The sequence below is a fragment of the Phyllostomus discolor genome, chromosome 4 (genome assembly GCF_004126475.2).
Source record: "Phyllostomus discolor isolate MPI-MPIP mPhyDis1 chromosome 4, mPhyDis1.pri.v3, whole genome shotgun sequence".
NCBI classification, from domain to species: Eukaryota; Metazoa; Chordata; class Mammalia; order Chiroptera; family Phyllostomidae; genus Phyllostomus; species Phyllostomus discolor.
In genome coordinates, this window is record NC_040906.2 from 23,528,036 (window position 1) to 23,546,616 (window position 18,581).

At 42.2% G+C, this 18,581-nt stretch overlaps 1 long non-coding RNA gene across 1 annotated transcript; it reads right to left on the reverse strand.

The window, feature by feature from the left end:
• Positions 1-8,086: 8,086 nt before the first annotated feature.
• Positions 8,087-12,729, reverse strand: LOC118499860. The gene is made up of 3 exons (XR_004902407.1): positions 12,098-12,729; positions 9,264-9,393; positions 8,087-8,398 (listed from the first exon to the last, which is right to left on the reverse strand). It is a non-coding gene; the product is annotated as an uncharacterized LOC118499860 (long non-coding RNA).
• Positions 12,730-18,581: the final 5,852 nt, after the last annotated feature.

The window sequence follows — 18,581 nt, forward strand, 5'->3', positions numbered from 1 at the left end:
ATAAAACCGAACTTACACAAGCCCTTGGCTCCACCAGAAACGAGTTCCTTCTCTGTTTCCAGGAATCCACATCACCTGTACTCAGGAGCTGACCACTCCCACTGTTCGCTCCACAAGTTCGCTGGACATAATAGGTCATGTGTCTTCTGCTCTGGTCATGGTGAATATGATTATTATTCAAGATCTCAATTCCCCTCTGAATCTAAGACTTCACTTGGGATCAAATGCCTTCTCTTGTTCGGAGAGACCACATCACCAGCTTTTCAAACAAAACCATGCATCTCCAAATAGGTGCAGTGAAAACTTTTAAAATCCTTTCTCATGTGGATTTTCCCGCATGCTCCTCCCACATGAAGGACTCTCTCAGACAACCCACCACATAGTCGGACAAACCCAGGATATCCCTGAATCCCAAACCAGCAAAAGGAAAGGCTCAGGTTAGAATTACTGCTGAAAGTCTAACTGACCAATACAAAAGTTGGTGCAGAGAAGGCAAGGATTTGAACAGAGTCCTTGGCATTTGATGGTCCAGTCTAAATTCTTTGCCCTATAATCATTCATTCATTCATTCATCTATCCACTCATCCTACAAAAATGCAATGGGTACTTACTCTATACCAGGCACTTGTACGAAGATGAATACATACTAAGATGAATGAGGCAAACAGAATCTCAGCTGTGATGAAACTCACAGTAGAGTGAACAATAAACAACTATACAAAAAATAATATAATTTTAAGTAGAAGGAATCAAATTAAGGTGTTAGGGGGTGTTTGTGGGCGAGAATATATTGAGATAGAGTGGTCTCTCCTGACTATGATGATTTTTTATTTAAGTTCTAAATGATGTAATTAAAGCAAAAGGTTGTAGAAAAAGAGTTGTCGGCAAAGGGGGAAGCATCTGTAGGAATCCTAGGAAAGAAATGAGCTTAACGTGATCAAGGAACTGGAAGAAAGCCAGTGTTTGAGTGAAGTGGGAGCAAGAGACAGAGTGATGAAAGATGAACCCAGGGAGAGAGACAAGAGCCAGATCTTACAGAAGCCATGGGTCCTAGTCCAGACTTTGGATTTTACTCTAGGACATCAGTGAAAAGGTTTTGGATTTGTATTTTAAAGGATTATGCTGGATGCTAGATAGAGAGAAGACAAGAGAAGGACAAGAATGGAAACAGAAAGACCAACTGGGCGCTGGCTGTTGTGGCTCAGTAGATTGAGCGCCAGCCTATGAACTAAAGGGTCACCGGTTCAATTCCCAGTCAGGGCACATGCCTGAGTTGTGGGCCAGGTCCCCAGTGGGGGGCACATGAGAGGCAACCACACATTGATGTTTCTTTCCCTCTCCGTTTCCCTCCCTTCCCCTCAGTTTAAAAATAAATAAATATGCCCTGGCTGGTGTGGCTCAGTGGATTCAGCACCAGCCTGTGAACCACAGGGTCACTGGTTCAATTCCCAGTCAGGGCACATGCCTGGGTTGCAGACCTGGTCCCCAGTAGGGGGAGTGTGAAAGGCAACCACACATTGATGTTTCTCTCCCTCCCTCTCTTTCTTCTTCCCTTCCCCTCTTTAAAAATAAATTAAATGTTTAAAAAAATACAAATAAATAAATATAATCTTTTTTTTTTAAAAAGACCAGCTGGGAAGATAACATTCCAGGGGAGAGATGATGGAGATTCAGGCCAACCAGTCATGGTGAAATGTTGAGACTTGGTCACATTGAGAATTTATTTTAGACGTGGGCACAATGAATTTGCTTGTGGAATGAATATGAAATGTGAGGAAACTAGGAAACTCGAGAACACCTCCTAGATTTGGGGGCCAAGAAATTGAGTGAATCGTGGTGACATTTTATGAAATGGGGAAAATCGAGGGGTAAATAGGCTTAAGCGCATGAAAAGTCAGGAATTCTCTTGAGCCATGATAAGGTTGAGATGCTTATCAGACACCCAGAGGATTGTCGTGAGGACAGCCACAACAGCAGGCTGGCTCTCAGAGGGAAGCGGAGCAAGGTGCATAAATGTGTGACTTCAGCACATAAGAGATGATGTTCAAAGCCACACGGAGCTTATCTGGCATGTGAGCTCATTTAGAAGGAAAGAACAAAGGCTGGTCCCTGAGTCGTTCTAATGTGTAGAGGTCTTGGCGGAAGAGAGGAATGAGCCACGGAAACTGAGAAAGAGCAGCCAGTGAGGTAGGTGGGGAGACGAGAGACTGTTGTGCCCCAGAAGCTGAGTGAGAAAAGCATTTGAAGAAAGTGAGAGTTACCAGCGGGATGAAATGACCCAAAGTTGAGTCAGATGACTGATAACTAGCGATCTCAACTGGCCACAGTACAGAGGTCCCTGGAGACCTCGAAAGCAGCAGTTGAAGTCAGCATGCATGTGGCATGTGGCAGGTGGCAGGTGGCATGTGGCAGGGACGGAAGCCTGACTGGAGCTGGTTAATGAAGGAAAGGGAAGTGAGAGAGTGGAGGCAGTGAGGGTAGAAGACCTTGTCAGCATGAGTTAATGACATTTCAAAGGGAACTGCATCACTATGATCTTCCATTGTCCTCTTGGGATACTGTCATTTGGAAATCTTGAACTTGCATTATGACGATGTTCAGAACAGGGGTAAGATGCAACACACACGACACTCTTCCTTTTAACCAAGTTTTGGGACAGAGCAGCCCCCTCACTATTCTTAACTATGAAGCAAGGGTTTTAATGGAGCCGAGGGCTCCACAGAAGATGAATGGAACACAGGAGTTGAGGGTGTTTTCTTTTCATTCTCCTGCTCATGAATGGGACCAAGACAGACTCAGAGCAAAGGGGAGGGTGGGTAGTTTAAATAAAAAGCAAGACTACAATAGGCTTCCCTCTCAACAGATATGTAATCCCATGTAGCTATTCTGAAGAAAAAGAACATAAATAAAAATAAATATGTGCAAATGCACAGTCAAATAATACATACAAATTGTTAGTAGAAAGCTGCAAATCATTTTTTAAATATGTTGTGAGGACATTTGGCATTACAACACAGGATTTTTCTAACAGTCACTGATAATTGGATATTCTTCAATCCCCATGTCCAATTTCACTATAATACATGGTCTCCTGCCAGCCCACCGTCCAAAGATTATCTTTCCGCAGCCTTATGGAATGCGAGCAGTAACCCGGAGAACTCGGGGCCAGTGAACTGGAACCATGAGCTCCTCACTAACAAGGGTGAATTATTATCACATCATTCCTGGTGATTAGATTATTCCTTATCATTGTGTTTTATAGCTTTCTAGTTAGTCATCTCAACACAATTTATTCACAATAATAGTGTTTTTTATTATTGCTGTTTTATAGTTCCTATAGCAGTAAAATTTATTCTCAACCCTATTACTACAATAATCAACTACTAATGGAATTCTTGTTTTTATTTGATTGTGTTTTAAAGCCATAACAATAAAATTTACTCCCCAAAATATTACTGCAAGTTTTACGTTCTCTCAGCTACTTGAGAGAATGCTGCAAACACATGTGGTTCTTTGAGCCACATGAGAGAAGGCTTGCCAACATGTAAATATTGTTCTAGGGGGGAAAAAGGGAATTGGTTCCCATTAAGGTGAGACCCATGTTTTTTGCTAGAGTAGGTAATAGGATGAAAGAAATAAATGGGCCTTAGAGACTGCTGATTTAGAGGAAGATTAAATTCTAATTGGCAGGAATATTTGTTTGAAAAATCAACCTCTTTTAATTACCTGCCAAGCCCTAGACAATTCCACCATCTTTATCCTCCAAAATAATGTGCTCTCAAAATGATGCCCATGATTCCTCATGGCCAGTTGCCATATTAGTTGGAGAGAGGCTGCTGTGAAACATTACTAAAGGCCAGGGTCATTTTGAAACTAAACAGTTTCAGGGACTTCAGAGTTGGAAGGCACACAGCCAAACCAGCTCACCATCTCTGCTGCTCCTTAGCTGTTCGCACTGACCCTGAACCCAAGGACATTGCAATAAACTTCATCACCTGCCATGTACCTTTATACCTCGAACACTGAGTCAAAGAGCTGGGACATGAATTACAATCCTTCTAGGGGAGCAAAGTGCCAACAGAACTCAAGGAAGAGATGTGTCAGACAGCAGAAATTCGGGTGTGGTGAAGAACGTGGCCTCAGATGTATAACAGGTTGACTTAAGATCACAGGCATGGATGGCAGCAGACTGGGTGGAGATATAAGCTGATTGTCACTCAGAGATCATGGCTTGTGTAGCAGAACAGTCAAAATTTTGATTTGGTTTCTCAGGCAATACAGGTTTTTGTTCTGACAGAAAGAAGCTCCAGAGATTGCAGCTACTATCTAAGGCAATAAATGAGTGGATCTCTGGATGCATGGATGGATGCATGAATCTCCGTCTTGTTCCTGTCAGATGGCACAAACCCATTGGCTAGAGCTAGCCTCTCGCATACACAGGTAGGCGCTTAGCTTCCTGCGACCATCTGCTCCCTTTGCTGAGCTGTGGCAGCTGGGGCAGTGCGCCCACTGAGATCTGCTTTCAGGAAAGAAACTGATGACATTCTTTCTCTGGCTGTTGGTGCCTTCAGGATCTGACTCAATATTCAAGCTGAGACTAGGGGCTACCTAGACGTCCCCTAATGACTGAGGACGGAATTGGTCGAGCACAAGGACTCATCACTGTACCTTGGCAGGATTCTTCTCTGAGCAACCTTCTTGGACCTGCACCACGGTCTGAGGTTCTTCCTACCCAGTCCTCTTCTCCCCACTCCCTTTAACAGGTGTCAAGCCCCATGTCACGGTCTGAAGGTCCCCTTTGCCTCCTCTATCTTCCTCTCCCTTTCATCTTTCACAAAGACTACCCCCTGTAAGTCTCTTCCACTTCCAAAGCCATCTCAGCATCTGCTACTCGACAATCCAACCAACACACCAACTAGAGTCCAGAACCAATGAAAATAAGTAAATAGGGTGAATATGGTTGGCTTCAAGTCAGACGGATCTTTCTGGACTTTGTGGATAATTAGATGTGAAAAACAAAAATTACTTTGGAAGAACAGGGGTAATCCTACATGTCCAGGACTTATCAGTTTCCAAAACACAGCTGGGTTTCGAACTATAGAAAAATCACACACTAGCTAAATAGCATGCCATGCTAGTTGGCTTTTAAAAAAAAAGTGTCTTCTATCTGTTTGTTTGCCCTGCCTAGCATGTTCATAGTATGTCAGGGTCCTCAACCTTTTGTAGAGATGATAAACTTTGCTGGTTTTATTTATTTTTTGGGGGGTGCAGAAGTATCTTCTATTTATAATAGATCATCAAAGACGAAAGAGGAACAGGGAAGAAATACATGCTCTCTATCACCAGGAGTGCGAGTGGGAGGAGACTGGAGGGGTACCAGAGAGGAGCTTCGATTTCCTCCAGAAACCCCAGCGACCTGCCTGCAGTGGGGAGGCGGGCATAGAGCCAAGGCGTTGGAAGGGAATTAACTTGGGAATTAGCCCTTTGGATACTCTTCCCTCTCTTCCAGTTGGATAACCTCTAGTTTTCAAAGAGAACACTTCTGATTCATCACCCTATGAAAACTTGGTAAAGAGAATTATCATTCTGAGGCTCTGCTTCTATCAATCCCTCAAAGACATTTCAAGGGAAGGCAAAGGATCAGGAACAACCTAAGTGCCTGTCAGCAGATGACTGGATAAGGAAGATATGTGGATGCATGTTATTCAACCACAAGCAAGAAGGACGTCTGCCACTTGTCACAACGTGGATAGGCCCTGAGGGTATTATGCTAAATGAGGTAAGTCGGAGAGAGAAAGAGAATGATCTCACTTATATGTGGAATCTATGAACCAAACTCCAAGAAACAGAGAGTAGAAGGATGATTACCAGGGGGTGGGGGTGGGGATATTGGGGAGATGTTGGTCAAAAGAATAAACTTCCAGTTAAAAAACGAATAAGTTCTGGGGGGCTAATGTACACCATGGGGATTATAGTTGATGATACTGTGTTCTATAAAGCTGCTAAGAGAATAGATCTGGAGTGTTTTCACCACACCAAAAAATAAAAATAAAAAAGGCAATTATGTGACATGATAGAGGTGCCATGTGACAATCATCTTACAATATACACATGTATCAAATCAACACATTGTTCACCATAAACTTACACAACGTTGTATGTAAGTTATATACATATATATGTCAGCTGGATAAAACTGGAAAAGTATGTAAAGGAAAGAAAATGCAATTAGAACAGGCTTCCTTCTCTGGATTTTGCCTGGTTTCCTTGCCCTACACCTTCTCATTTCTGAGTACTATATTTAGCAAGATCATTGTAGATTATTACAGTCATTGTCAGAACCCTGGTGCAATATCAGGTGGACCAAGTGCAGAGCGCAGGGTTAGAAATAGAAGCCTTGGGTTCCAATTCTGGTCCCAGCATGTACCAGCCATGTGATTTGGGGCAACCCTCACCTGTCCTTCAAAAGCAGTTACACCTGCCTGGCCTCCCACCTGTGGAGCATATTGAGTGAAATCATGTATGTGAAATCCCTCTGAAGAGTGTAAAAAACATCACAAATATATGGTATAATTACCACTGACACTAATAACAAGGATCTGTAACTAGATTATAGTTCTCCACAGGATTATTACTTTCAGGTGTACAGCAACGTGGTCCTATTGGCTTTTACTAGCATTTCCTCAGCACTCAGGAGGAATGCCCCGTTCCTACTGCATTTGCCCTCCTCTCAGCCCGGGGCCTCCCTCTCTGAGAGGACTGGCTCTCTCTCCATTCGTCAGAATGATGGTAGAAACTTTGTTTTGGTGGCCGCATTGATTCCCAATCCCTAGAACAGAGCCTGGCACATAGTAGATATGTGGTAAGTATATGGTGAATGAGTGAGCACTCTATGCATAATTATACCATGTAAGAGTGGCATTAGAAACTCTCCACAAACCATCTATTCCTAATCCACAACTTTCCCTCATTTTTTTTAGCTGCAAGTGACAGAAGCACCTCGGGCAAATCAGTTCATCTCTCTGAGCCTTTTGCCTCTTCCTCTATAAACTGAGGATGAAAATACTTCCCTTATGAGGCTACTAGGAGGGGTACAATAAGTCAACAAGTACATGTAAATTGCATAGCATAGTAGGTCACTAACTTGGTTTCATTCTAGAGTCACCTGGTGAGTTTTTCCTGCACCTCCCCAGACCAATTACATTACAACTTCTGACCAGGAGGCCTGGACATCAGCATTTTTATCTTGCCACAGTTGAGTCTAATGGGCACTCAGGTTTTCGAAACTCCAGCACCCATTGCCTGTTATCTTGGGGATGCCAAATAAAATTGAGCCTTGATTGTTATTTTTCTAACCCAGGCTCCGTCAAAGTGCAGATCTCTCTGAGCAGGCCGTGCTGAGGCCCACCATGTCTTACCTCAGGTTGTGTCTTACCTCTCAAAGCAAGTTCTGTCTTCATCTCCTCTGGGCTGTCTGAAGTACTAGCTCTGAGGTCATAGCTCTTCTCTGAAACTACTTCAGCCCTGATCTCCTCTCCATCTGAAGTCACTGTTACACTTCCTATGTCTTGCTCCGTCCTTTAACATTTAGTTTGCAAGCATTTTGTGTCTGTCAGGTTGGCCTATCTCCCCCGCCTCCAGCCCAGTGCTGGGGATTCCCAACAACAGACACTGGAAAAGGATAATTTTTTTAAAAACACAAAATCAAGATTTTACATAAAATGAGTACAAGTCAAAGATTTTCTTTTAATGCACTGATTAATGAGAGATCCAATTAGATGTCACAACCAGTTCAAACAAGAATTCAAAGTCCTATATATAGGTGACAAGGAATGTTGAAATGAATTTATGAAAACATGCAAAGTTCATCACTTATATTCCACTGAACATCATTCATCTGTATTTCTATGGACTAGAGTCATTTGGATTATTACTTATTTTCTACAATGTACAAAATTGTCAAACAGATCCAAGACAACGAAAGACAGAGGTTACCCTGAGTAGTGCTCTAGACATTGTTGAGACTTTCCATTGCTGATGACCTGTAATGTTTGTGGTCCATTACTTAGCCCTTCACAATTTTTTCTGACAACGCTCCGTGTATTTCTGGTCTACTGATTATTGGGACAGATAGAAGGGCTAAATGAAAGCCAAGTAAGAAGCTTCGCTTAGTTAGGAATTTGAGTGAGATAAATTCAGCTAATGGTACCTTCAAATAACTGTAACCAAGGTGAAGCCTGAAACCAAACTTTATCTGCAGTAGCTCTGACTTTTGAGACATCTGCACACATTTTTACTGATAAGGAGGTCAAACTTCTAGTGTTGCTTGGAAAGTCATCATCACCAAGCGTGCAAGCTGGGCAGGAAAGGAAGTGTGAACTAAGGAGCTCATTCAAGTCTGTGAAAGGGATGGAGAAACATTACAGAAGGAACTCATGATCTAACAGAAAGTTCTTTAGGTACTTGCTTATGTAATACCTCGGGTCACTTTCCCATTGACGCTGAATGGTGGTTACTTTCATCCCTGCTTTTGCCATGAAGGAACTGAAATTCCAACGGGCAATGGGATTTGCCCAACCAAGGGAAGGGATTTGAACCAGACCCATCTTGGCCAATATCCATCCTCTTTCCCATAGTTTAAGGTTGCAGATTAAGCTAGTTAATTTATGTTACATCCAAGAACCTCCCAAACTTCCTTCTTTCTGAAGCTGTAGTTTTACTCTGGGAAGGTTTCGATTTATTCTGGGAGATTCAGCAACGACATGACATTTTATTTTGGTCACCAATTTCACCAATATTTTACAAATTGCTTTTAAATATCTGAATATTTTACAGCTGTACCTCTAACTTCCTCCATTTTTTATGAAGCTAAATTATTCTAAATGTAATCACTTTCCGCAGGCATTGTGCAAGTGCAGGAAAAGGTATTATAAAGTACCCAAAACCTGGTAGGTGGTGATGCTAGAGTTGAGCACGTGGATTGAAGATCTGTGTGTTGCCTTATTTCTAAGAGTCTGATTAGCAGATCAAGCACAGTTGCGCGGTGAGGGAAGCTCAGCCTCAAAGCCTTCTTTGGGGAGCACATGTGACAGGAGCCCTTCGCTGGAGAAGTGGACCTGGTTCCCAACACTGCTGTTAAACTTGGGTGTTTCTTCTACGTCTTTAAAACCAAGTACCCAAGTCAGAGGGAAAACTGCAATTTTACTTCTGAACTCTGTTCACGACTTTTCCCCAGCAATGAGAGCGCTGCTAATAATTGATACCTTGTTTCACAACTGACGGCTTCACAGCATCCACGCTTTCTTGCCGCACTCAGTCGCTGTGCGGGATTGTGTTGAAATGGCGCAGCTCACTTAGTCTCATGCGATGTAGCATTCGACTGGGGAAACCTGGCTGGGGTACACGGATTCTTAAAATTGATAATAACAAAATAAATATGGCCTGTTGGTTGTTACAGATATACATGGATGTTAAGACTGACTTAGTTTTCTAAAACCCATTTAGTCAACAGCGTTCATTCTAAAATGTATTAGTATCAGTCTAATGTTATTCACCAGTCACTTAAATTTTTTTTTAAATTGTTCAGTTACAGTTGTCTCCATTTCTTCCCCCCATTACTCTCCCCTGCTCTACTCCCTCCCCTTCCCCACCATCCATTTTCAATCTTCACCACCCTCACCCCATCGTCTTTGCCATGGGTCCTTTATACCTGTTCCTTGACGTGACCCTTCCCTTTCTTTCCCACGTTATGCCCTCCCCCTCCCCCCTGGTCACTGTCATTTTGTTCTTTATTCCCATGTCTCTGGTTCTATTTTGCTCACTTGTTTGTTTTGTTAATTAGGTTCCACTTATAGGTGAGATCATATGGTATTCGTCTTTTACCACCTGGCTTATTTCAGTGATACAAGTATTTAGGGGTATATTTCCTCAGAGCTTGCCAAAGTAGAATTCATAGGTCTATACCGTATTTTTTGGACTATAAGATGCACTTTTTTACCACATTTTTGCTTCAAAAATTTTCCCCCTATTTTCCTTTTCTAAAACCTAGGTGTGTCTTAGAGCCCCAAAAATACAGTAATTCCTTTGTGGAAAATTGAACTAATTTGTACATGACGAGACTTCTGTGACAGTCTCCTAAAGTATCTACCTGCAGCCACTCTTTCTCCCCTCCAATCTGTTCTCTACCCTGATCCCAGAGAAAGCTTCCCAGATCCCAACATTGCTCATGTCTTCCCATGAATTCACATTGGTTGAAAGGTTAGGACAATCTCCTTGTCATTCCCTACAGGAGCCGTGTGGTCTGACCCTCCCATATAACCCTGCCCCAGTCTAGATCAGGGCCACTCTCCCCTTCGTACTGCAACTCATTCCTTTTTCCAGGAGATTCCCCTGGCCCCTCCCACTCCTAACCAGGTTACATCTTCCTGTTATATGCTTTCCTACTAGCACCAATCAAGGGTCCCATACAGCACTAATTAAGGCTGCAATTTTATGTTCATTGATGTGATGATTTGGTTATGGTCCATCTCTGACTTTAAACTATAAGCTCCACGAAAGCAGGGATCTGCCTCTTTCTGTTCATCACTGTATTCCCAGTGCCCAGCACAACTTTGGGCCCAAGAGGGATGCCCAGTAATTGCTGAATTCATAACTGTGTGAATAGTCACCAGTTATACACAAATGCAGTGGTAGCCCCTACAGTTTTATCTGTTTATTTGCTCGTTTGGTTTTTTTGAGCTTTTTTGTTGTTGCTGTTGCTGGGTTTAGAAGATCACATCTTAAAAATGGGAGGGAAGAGGCATAAACTGAGCAAGACCTTTGTAGAATATTTTCACATGATCTCATCTAATCCTCCTAATCTTTGAGGTACAATAGATATTATTTTTCTGATTTTACAGAGATGAATCTGAGACTTAGAGATATTACACAAGACACCACAAGGAAACAGCAGAGTGAACCCAGGTTTGCTTTTAACCGCTGGACTTGGCACTGGAGACCTTGCTCAGTCATCAGGCTGGGAAGTCATCTCCCGCGTGATCTTTGAAGCCAACATTAACATGCATTTCTCCAATCACTGCTACTGATAAAAAGTTTCCACATGTGATCAATTATTGTTTGTGGTTAAGCCATAAGTTTCCTTTGCCAATTATTGATGCAGGGAACAAATAGCCACAAGTCCTCCAGTTCCCTGATTTCACAGGTTTGGTAGTGCCCTTCCTCCCCACGTGGACTCTGAGATTGATCATGTGACTCTTTTGGCCATGGAACAGTAGCCAATATGATGCAAGCAGACACAAGAAAAGCACTAGTATATGGTGGTTTGCCCTCCGGTTGCACTTGGAACTTTCCTGCCACACATGAGCAAACCCTGATGAGACTTTCAGATGGTGAGAGCAGGTGCCCCCAGTGCTCCAGCCAACAGCTAGCCGGCCCGCAGAGGCAGGACCACCTAAAGGGCCCCAGACGCCTGGGTAAGCTGGCAGAGAACAGCAGGAGGACCACTGAGCCAGGCAAATTCCCAATCCAGGGACTCGTGTACTAAAGGGGTGGTCATCACTTTAAGCCACTACATTTTGAATACTGATTTTATAAATATATCGTTTCTTTATTTTTAGTAGTAAGTTTCTATTATATGTTGATCCTATAATTTTCTCATTCTGAGAGAAATGTGTCATATTTCTTAGATTTATTCTATCAAATTATGTAAGATGTGTAATTTAACAGACACATAACTCTTCTTCACAGGTGGAAGGAATGCACTCTTTGGCTTTCTTTTAATTTTGACACCATTTAACCCACTAATTCATTTGGAATTTAATGAAATTTTAAGAATGAGGCATGACTTAATTATTTTTCTCCACATTAATATCCAATAGTGACATTCTTTATCATTTAATAACTCCTTTTTCAACTGTTATATTACTTCTTGATTTCCAGGTATTAATTTCATATAACAATATTGGCCATATTCTCTGAAATTGCTATGGCATTCGGTGATCTTTTCTTTATATAATTTAATACCATATTTTATTACAAATTTATCATTAATTAATATAAAATATATAGGATATGAAGTTTATAAAAGTTGTTTACTTACAGCATTATAATTAATGGAGGCTCTTTATGCTCCACAGATAGTTCCTCTCTGCTGCATTTCCATTGCCTTCGCACCTTCTGCCTGGCTCCTCCACAGAAGAAGCTCTGCTTTCTCTTCTAGCTATTTGTGTCATTCTGATCACTCTCTTTCTGACATAAACTCTTTGAGAGCAGAAATAATATATATTTCCCCTTTGTTCAGTGTTTTCCACAGAGATGTTCAGTCCCTACTTGTTATAGTGATGTGAATTATCCCAGCAGACGTGAGTCCTTAATGCATCTTCTTGAACCTGTGGGTGTTCCTTATTCGTGAAGTTTCCAAAACTATACAAACCTCTTTTTGTCCTGCCTGGTATTATCTAAATGGAATATCTGCAAAATAGAAAGGAGAACTCTTGAGTAGCTCAAGAAAAAAAGAACCTATTAAAACAGGCACCTAAATTTAACTGATTGGGATGTCAATGGAAATAGGTTCTAGGTTCTAATTGTTAGCAAATAAATGAATGCAAGACTTGTTTTCAGGTCCGTACCCCCTGCTGGACAATACCCAGGCCCAGGGCATGCAAAAATAATTTGGGTATGGTCCCTGCTTTTGAAACCAAGATGATAAGAGTATCAAAACTATGAGAGCTGGACATCTCATTTCAACTAGTTTAAAGAAAAAATGACTGTAAGAATTTAATGTCAGCATAATCATTAAAAAAATCTCATTTTAATACCTGTTCCCTTTCCCCATGCAGAAATCTGTTTTTCAAGTACAATCTATTTGCTATTGAAGGTTTTCTCTTCCTCCTTCTTCTTGATGATGGGAGGTCCCTGCCAGATTGTGAGGAATGCACTGAGAAGTAGAACTTTCAGGCCAGAAGCACATGTGGACTTGCCAAGGTCACGACTCAGCTCTACCTCAACCCTAATGCTCCCCACAAACACTCCACTCCCATGGCCTCACCCCAAATTGTTTCCCCATTATGGCATGAGCCACCTCTCAAATCCTACCCAGTCCCACCCTCACGAGGCATTGTGTCAATAAGGCTCCTGCCAGCACCCTTAACATCTTTACCACATGCTACACCCAACCCCGCAAACCTTCGAGTCACTCTGGACTATTTATTTCATCTACCTCCTTTCCTTCTCTACCCTGTCTTCTGAAAGCCACGGAAGAAGTCTCACAACTGCCATATGGTTGATGCTTATTCAAAGAGTGTTTATTGAGCACTTACTGTCACCGAAAACAGTAAAGGACACTATACAAGACTCAGAAGAATACAACAGTAAACACTTCTCTAAATGCCCCTTCATGGAGAATAGTACTATTCCTGGTGGAATATCCCCAAAGGAAGTTATTAGTAAGACTACTATAATTTAAAAATGATTCATCATACTTCTTCTTGATTTCTTAGCAACTGTAGAGGGGATGTTGTTGCCTCTGACAAGGTGATCATGCTTTGAGAAGCACTGAGTAGCACTGAGTAGGAAATATCACAAGAGTAAGCAGTTACTAGAGTTGGCCGGTGTAAAGAACTGTTGGGCAGTGTTGACCTACGAGATGAGCTGGGTTAGAGCTGGACGGAGCACTGGGATAGAGGCCTGCACAAGGGCAAAGGCTGACCATGGGGCTTGAAATCAGGAGCTCATGGATGGCAGGGCTTAAGGACAATTGGTGTGGAGTATCTGCCGGAGAGTCATGAAAAAGACAGCTTTTGCTCTCCTTCTACTTAGTGGATGCATGCCTTTCGTTCCTAAATTATTGCTTAGACAAAGAAAGTCACTTGATCTTCCTTTTTTTCCTTTTGGTAGACATAAAATACTTAAATAAAACAGGATTTTACTCTTCCTTTTCTTCTCCTTGTATGTCCATACATTTTGCCATTACTAATGAGCACATCCATTCAAGGTAGTGGATACTTGATACATCTGAGCGGGCAATTTAATGCTTAAGAAAAGGAAGATCCCCCGGGGGTGGAGGGGGATGTGCATCATCAGTCTGAACACATGAAAGATGTATGTTGAAAAATCAAGGCCCATGCCCAAATGTTCAGTATGTTTTTTTGTCTTAAATCCATTCCCGCACAAGAAATATGATTCCAACTAAGTTGAAGACTATTCTTAAGAAATGTGAAAGTTGCCAACTAGTGATGGAGCTGCTAGAATTCTTTTCCCAATACTTCAACGTATTTCTTGGACGGGAAAGTAAGAGCAAATCCGAGCTTCTTTGGAAGCATGCTCAGACTCGGCAGTAGTGATATCAGGCAGTGTCTCATACATGGAGGCCTGTATGAAAGACAGGGCACAGGTGATGCAAACACAGAGCCACCAGAAGGGCAGCCGAGTAGAGCATATCTGACCTTGATGGGACATTGGAGTCGTGGTGTGAGCCTTACCAATCCATCAGACCTGCTTGGTAACCTAACCATAAGGAATGACAGTGTCCTCGCTGAAGTGACGAATGCCCAAGAACACAGCACGCTGCCCTTTCTGTGCTCTATGAGGGCTGTGACGGCTCTCACCCTCTGTGATGCGGGTCTTCTCCACAGACTGCTCCAGACCGCCCATTTTTAGAAGCACCAACAGCTTCAAGAAAAGTTTCTAAAAATCAGAGACTATACATCTGTACATATTGAAATGATAGAATCTTTCTTAATTGCAGAAGAATGCAAGAAATTAGGCATAGAAGTTCATTCTTCTTACTTTTAATTCCAAGTTTCTAACAGTCAACGGCACTTTCAAAGTGAGTTCTCTATGCTCATTTCTACCTAGATAATAAAGTGAATCATTTACCAAATGTGCCCATTTTCAGCCAGACTGACATCTATTTCAACAATATTTTATTTTCAGTTTTGTTTCCCACCCCCAGGGAGTGGGAGCAAGTACTCTTTAGGTAGAATGTGTGTGTGTGTGTGTACGTTTTTTTTTTAAGTTTCTTTAATGAGTCTCATGGACAATTCTAGAAGGCCCACAATGGCACCTATTTTCTGTGCAATGCAATTTGTAGCCTTTCTTTTCACTGAAAGATATCTAGAATGATCTAACTTTACCGACTGAATAAATGCGTCTGCGCACTCACCCTGGGCTGGGCCCAGTTCTCGGGCTGCACTTCCTAAGTCAAGCCTCAGGTCGCCTGTGTGTGTGGTCCCCAGTTTCCTTTCCAGCTCCTTAAACCTGACAGCGCATAATTAGAGTTCTGTTCCTTTGGTTCAAAACAACCAGAGGCTTTGTTCCTTGTTAAAAAAAATGCAAACAGTACTGAACAAATAACACGGTCATTTTAATTTTTCTGCCATTTAACCCAGGAGTATGAATGCTTTCCAAGAAATGGGTTTTGATTAGGGGAGGGAGAAGAACCCCAGGATCTGAAGGGTGGGGAGAAAAACAGGCAGGTCTGGAACAATGGGGACTCTTCAGCTTCCTTTCACTTCTCTCCTTCTCAGTGTTGCTTCTCCAAGTGTGGTCCCTTAGCAAATGCTATTGAAATCACATACAGATTACAAAACATAAGAGACAAGTAGAAAATCTATGTGTGATTCACTGCTACCAGTACCACTCCCATAAACCTAGTATTTTGTTAGTTTCTCCGTTAAGCATTTGTAGAATGCCTACTATGTGCCAGTCACTGTGCCAGGTACTAGAGACACATGAAAATAAAACACACATCTCTTTCCCAGAGTTTATGTTTTCGTGGAAAAATAGATGTGGAAAGTAGTCATTTCAATATATTTTTTAATATAAACATATCTATATTTCTATCTGGAGAGCAGGACAGAATTGTGGCATCTAACCCAGTCTGAGGGGGAAGGGTGGTCTATGAAAAAAAAACAAGCAGAAATTAGCCAGGAGAAAGGGTTGTAAGGTCAAGAGTGAGAATATCATTTGATGCAGAGGGAGCAACCCATACAAAGCCCTAACAGTGGGAATGGGTATCAAAAAATGAGAATATATTGGTCTCTGCCCCTGATTCCTGCCAATCCTGGGTCTTTGACCTAAGTTTCTGAAATAGAGCCCCAACACCCTTGTAATCTCCTGAGCTGCAGAGGTCCTAGGAGTATCTTCTGTCCCAACATTTGATCTTTGACCCTGATTCCTGGCATAGAGCTCCTAAATTTTTTAAGTAATTTATTAAGTAATGGGGGTGATGGGAGCATTGTACACAGGGCTCTAAATCTCTTAGAATTTCTTGGGTTATAGAGCATCTTTTGTTCTAATGAAGCAACTCTCGCTGAGCTCCCAAATGAGGACTGGTCACCAGGAAGACCACGCCATGATTAGAAACTTGGAACTTCCAGGCCCACTTCCCATCCTCTGGGGAGGGGCTGAGACGGACTTAATCATGGGTCATGTCTACGTGATGGAACCTCCTTAATAATTCGATAAAATACAAGCTATGCTTCAACCCTTCTGTATGCACAGAGACTTTTTTAGAACTTGATGATCATAATAGACCCACTCTGCAAAAAAAAAAACCTACTTACTTTATCATTTTGAGGTCTAAAGGAGAAATTGAAAGCTACTTTCTTACTCAGAGGGAAGGCTGTTGTTACCTCTTTTCTCCTTAATTCCTACTACTTTCCAGTCTTCTTGGGCACCTGGAAGGTCTTCATCTTTTCTAGTGACAGCTCATCTCTATTTCTAGAGAATTGTAATAAAAACCCAGCTGAGTTCTGCCTGCTTGGCCCCAACCATGGAAGGGTCTTCGCTCCTAAATTCCCTCTTCTTGCCTCACCCCTTTGAATGCAGAAGGCCCCGTGTACAGAGACAAGGTGAGTGAGGCCACAGGTACACACACCCTCTCACACAGTAAGTCCACCCTACTGCAGGCCATAACACCACACAGACAAACACCACTCCTCCTTTCGTGGGGAGGGGCCACAACAATAAAACCATTTCTTCCTCTTACCTCACACAGACTGGAAATGTCTCTTTTATTGGCCAGGAAGAATAAGGAGCGAGGCAGAGAATGTTTCCTCCATAGGTCCCCACCCTCCAGAAGAGTCCTCCCAGTGACTCGGGCAACAAGAAGAATAGGGCTGTAGGCACACAGTGGGCACTGTCAGCTGCGCCCCCTACCGCCGCCGGACGAGGCGCCTGAGTGAGCAGCGGAAGGCAGGTAATGGAAATAATGTTGGCAGCTGCCTGAGCCTCTGCTAGCCCAGCCAAGGAAGCAGGGGCTGTAAAATCAAAAGGTAACGAAACAGTTGAGTGAACAGCAGATGTCTAGGGACCCTATCCATTTCCTATACGGTTCCCTGGGATTTAGGATTTGGAAATAAAGTTTTGTCCCCCCTCCTCTCGTAGATAAGATGGTGGATCTTGACAATACTCAGGAGGAAGCAGCTGCATCTTTTGGCAACCATTTAGAAGAAAAGAAGAGATATATGAAATATTACTGCAAGAATATATGGGAGAAATTTGAGTAGACAGCCAAGGAAAGAGTGAAAAGTGGAAAACAGGAAATTCAGGAGATCTCCATATGATGTGGTTTCTCAAAGATGGTGTATTAAAAAAAAAAAACTGTCAGAGAGCAAGGAGAGAGGGATCGAAGCAAAAGGCTTGGAACAGTGAGCACCAAATTGAGGAAAAACTTTCCTGAGAGACACTTAAAAAGTAATCAGAGAAACAAGCTAAGGAGCCAGAAAGGGCAGTTTGTCTGGAGCTTAAAATGGAAAGAATCACAAGGAAATTCCCCTACTATATCAAAGTCTCAATGGACCGAGAAATCTGCTGTGCTAACAGCTCTGAACCAATTGCTTTGCATGAGATCTGGACTAGTCCAAATGACTTTGTCAAACTTCAATTTCCCATTTAAACACAGAACAAATAATAATTTCAAGGTGTAGATAGCATTAGAGCGATCAAGCTGACTCATTGCAAAGAAGCCAAGTGAGTTTATACACTCAAGAGTTCTCTTCTGTGACTCTGTGAAAGGCAGGCTTAGCTGCTTCTGCAAACACCTCTCCCCCTCTGCCCTTCTCACCTTCAAAGCCCGCTTTCCTTCCTCTCATGGCTCACTCCTGGAAGAGCGCTGTGTCACCGCTTCATCCTTCTCCCTTCCCTGGCCTATCCACCAGCAGAGCCCATATGGCCACAGAGAAGTAATCGCTGTATCAATTTAAAGCTTTCTGTGACTTTAGCAAACTCTTGGTTTTAGACTTAAGCCTTTAGACTTTAAGACTATTTATCCTACTTAAATAAAAGGTGCATCATTATTTATTTATTTATTTATTTTTTAATCATTAAAAAAATTATTTTATTGTTGTTCAATTATAGTTGTCTGCATTTGCCCCCCCACCACTATTTTTAGATAATCAAGTGGTGCACTTGGCTGAAGGCAACCCTAAAAGCTGTCATTCAGATCTGAAACTAAAGTCAATTCAAATCCCAGCTATCAGTCATTAGCATTCAGGGCTAAGGTATTAGCATTGAACAATGACCAAGAAAGGGATCATTTAATCAAGTCTTAAATATCTAAATTTCTAAGTCATGCCATTGGA